The following is a 4,164-nucleotide window of genomic DNA, read 5'->3' on the forward strand; positions in this document are numbered from 1 at the left end:
CAGCTGCAACCTGTTCAAAATTGCATTTACCGAAGTCGAAATCGAGTCCACCTATGGACTCGTCCGGCGTTAGATCCAGGTAAGTTTCGATGCATAAGATGAACGGTTTATGATGACGGTCAGTAGGAGTAATCGCGATGGGAGATTCAAACAGCACCAGATTATCAGAATTATTCGAGAAGACGAGATCCAAAATGCGCATATTATCGTTAGGTATGTAGCATTGTTGATACAAACCGGCGGAAAGAAGCATTTCAGTCATCAGAATCTCAGCTTCAGACGAGGCGTTTGTCGGCAAGTAACTGCTAACGTTTTGGTCAAAGGACCATTGTAGGTGTGGAAGGTTGTAATCGCCAACAACGATGACAGAGTCCCGTATGGTGGTCAACTTCATAATTTGTTGAACTGCAGAAAAGTGCGATTCATAGCTCCTTATGCAGCTGTTAGGCCGAAGGTAGATGCAGCAAAGGAACAGAGAGCACGGGCCGGTTTTTATTTTCACAACTGTTTGTTCGAGATTTTCGCAGTTATTTAAAGTTATCGGAATCGCATTCAGTTCCTTCTTCACGCCAATCAAGACACCACCTTCTCGTTGAGCCGAACTAGTCTCAGAACTACGATCGCAGCGATAGATGTTGTAATTAGACGATAGTTCGCTGTTATGAAATTTATCATTCAACCAAGTTTCTGTTATGAGGATACAATCATAATCGCTAGCAGAAAGAGCTCTGTTGAAAGCGGTTGTCTTAGTGCGGATACCACCTGCGTTTTGGTAGTACAAAGTAAGTTTCCGGCGAGCAGTTTCATTCGGTAAAGGGACAATTGAACTACAATCGGCGGGATCACTAAAATTTTCGGAATCACTAAAATTGGCGGGATAAAGGCGGGATAATTGGCGGAAGTTGGAGAAAATAAGTTATTCGACTAACTAAAAGTCATATCCAAGCATTGAAAATGCAAAAATCGCTATTTGGGAGCCATGAATCGAAGGTACATTGGTATACGTGCGAACAGCATTTGCATTGCAGTCTGCCGAGCACGTGCACGCTCATATTTTTTTAACCAAAAATGACTTTTATTGAACCATTTTCTGGGATTTCTTGAAGAACACCAATACTTATTATTTTTCAACCATTATGAATGTTTGAATTTCAACCGTTTTAGAAGTTCAGATGAAAAAAACAGATTATGGTTGAAATTTAAACGTAGTCCCAAATGAAAACACGGAAACACATCAACTGTTGTCGGGTGCTAGTGCCGGTGTATACTGTTTAGCTCCACATCGGATTTGCTTGGTACATCTGCTGGCTGGGAACGAGCAGCGATCGCAGAACTGGACAAAAGATAGGAGAGGCCGTAAGCGGAATCGGAACAAATGTGAGTACTACCATCGATATTCTAAAATTTGATTCCCAGATGCAAAATTTGTTTTCTCCGTTTCTAGGTTAGCAGCTCCGAGGAGATTCCAACAATATTGGAAAATATCTCTGCCAAGGAGAAAGCGACGGGCAGCTGACCAGTAGTGTGGGCGAACAAGAGCGATCCGGATGTGGGGCGCAAGTTGTTTCCGTAATACCAAGGTGAGTTTACTTTCAGTATCAGTGCCCTCTGAACTTAATTAAAATTGAAGAGCAAGGAGAAAACTAAAATATTTTTTTTTGTTCTTGTTCCCACAGGTTCTGAGCGACGAAACTAAGCGCCGCGATTATCGGCACAGGTGGAAGAGCTAGTGGTTGCCCGGGTCTTTTTCCATGCAGAATTGATCCGGAACAATTTTTTCAAATATTTTTTTTCCGATTCGGCACCGTTGGAGATCAGAACGTCAGGATTCCCAAGCACTCCTCTGCAGACAACGCAATGACCTTCAAAAATGTGAAACGGAATGTAAACAGAACAGTTCCGATTTTTATGATTATCGATAAATAAAGCAGGATCAGAAACATGATTTGATGACATTAATTGAATGTTGATATTCACCCTTATTCTTGTTTACGGCGTATCTTTCGTTCGTTCGAACGGATACTTTCGATCGAATTCGAAAATGGTATTCTTGTTTTCGTTCGAACGCCATACGTACGAAATTGGTGTTACCAGATGAATTTCGAAATTTCTAAGCAGCCCTGCTGTATCAAAATGACATTTCTCGTCTGCCACCAATCAAATGTAAATCTTTGCGATTTTGTGAAATTTGGCGAATGGACCGGAGAGTACGGTAAGCAACCAAGCAAACGGCCCACGGAAAAGGACAAAAAGTAAATTTTTCTACGAACGGATCTGGCTGGTCAACAAAATCATCAAAAGTAGCTGCCAAAACAGTTGATATGGAAGCGTTTTTGGGTGATTGCAAGAAGATCAATAAGTCGGAGCCGATATCAGTCGGTGGAGGTGGTGCTATCGCTGTTGCTGCTAGAAAGTTGCCCCACCGTAGGAGATTGAAAATCGATGTTGAATTGCGATATTAGAAATAAAAAGTGATTTTTTTAGTCTAGAAAATTTTGTCATTTTTGAATCAAAGATACAATTTTGTAACATAGATCCCGAAAAATAAATCAAATTTTAAACTCTACAATCGGCGTTATACATTGGTAAAGGTTTCCAGATTTGTTGGCTCAATTCGGTAGGGATCGAATTTATTTATGGTTAGTTCAAGTACCCTCTAATTCTTCATTTCTGCTCAAATTTGCCGAAAATACATAGGTAATTTTGAACCACTTTTGTATTTTATAATTGGTGCTAAATTTCACTAATTGCTTTAAACGATAATCATTCGCAGCATCAGACTCGCGTTTGTCAGTCCATACAAAAAATACGTTCGTTCGAAAACGAGAATACAATGTTTTGTTCGTACGAACGATGTTCGAAAGATCGAACGGTTCTCATTCGTTCGAACGAAAACAAGAATGCGAAATTGCTAAACTTTCGAACGAATGTCATTCGATCGAAAACAAGAATAAGGGTGATTAATTTAAATTTATTTCCGAAATCTTCTTTTCAATTATTAAATCGAATTAACCTAGTTTCTGTAGTCGAAAAAACGGTTATTTAATAACCATTTTCCAATCTAGGTAAACGGTTGAAAAATAACCATAATCCTAGTTCTCCGTAAAATCTCATTTTATGAGTTTTCGCACAAAACTCATAAAATGACTTAACCCACAAAACTGCCATTATGGTTATTTTTCAAACATTTATGGTTTAACTTGGCCCAGCGTGTGGTCTCCTACAGAACACAGTGGTTCGAAATTAAAAAAACTAAGTGAAATTAAGCAACTCGCAAGACTTAAGATGTTTTCCTTATCTAAAAACTGTTAGATCGATGGCAATTTATGACTTTAGTATATAAAATTCATAATCTATTGAGTTTTGGAATCGTTTTCTATTGCTTGGGAACCATTTACTCAGATTTATTTTTTTTTGATTTCTTTCTTCTAATTTTTTTCTTGGAAACAGAAGTTGGAAGTTCAGGAAAATATCGATTTATTTTCAATTATTCCTCAAAATATAAGCTGTGAGTCGAATTGAAAAACATGTTTTAGCAAGGTTTTTATTCTAACATCTATTTGGCGTGTCAAACCACTGCGCAACGTCCCCGGCATTCGAGATGGCTCTTGCCAGAAGCTCATAATCTCAGCTAACAAATTCAAAAGTGCAAAATTTTTAAATACTATTCAATATTTTTTTCAATATTTTAAGCAGCCACCCGCATAAATCAGAATTATACAATGACTATTCCCATTATCTTCTTCCCGAGACACACAAAAGATTACTTCTATAGTTTTGGATTATTAATGTAAGATAAGGCTTATCATTTTTTCATGAAATGGAATCGTTTGGACGCACTTTACGATACAGGGAACGGGTCGTTAAGTAGAGTAACCATTCAATTTTTTTGCTTTTTTCTACTCACTCCAAGCGAGTTGGATCATACATGTTATCTTTATCTAATGATCCAATCATCCAAAAAAGACGATACAGCTTATCTTCAACTAACAATAGAAAGATTCAAACCCGTACTGGGGTTTTGATTATTCTATATTATTCAAATTCAACTCCCGGAAACTAAAAACAAAAGTTTAATTAATCAAATTCATTTTATTCGAAACTTTTTACAGTAAATACATACAGTTTCATTCGTAATTTATCATGTATTTCGGACCTTAAAGG

The 4,164-nt window shown here is 37.7% G+C and overlaps 1 long non-coding RNA gene across 1 annotated transcript; it reads left to right on the forward strand.

Annotated features, from left to right (window-relative positions):
• The first annotated feature begins 1,156 nt into the window (after positions 1-1,156).
• LOC129748710 (uncharacterized) lies at positions 1,157-1,949 on the forward strand. Its single transcript, XR_008737793.1, has 3 exons — positions 1,157-1,377; positions 1,445-1,580; positions 1,677-1,949. It is a non-coding gene; the product is annotated as an uncharacterized LOC129748710 (long non-coding RNA).
• The last annotated feature ends 2,215 nt before the right edge of the window (positions 1,950-4,164 follow it).

The sequence above is a fragment of the Uranotaenia lowii genome, chromosome 2 (assembly GCF_029784155.1).
Source record: "Uranotaenia lowii strain MFRU-FL chromosome 2, ASM2978415v1, whole genome shotgun sequence".
NCBI classification, from domain to species: Eukaryota; Metazoa; Arthropoda; class Insecta; order Diptera; family Culicidae; genus Uranotaenia; species Uranotaenia lowii.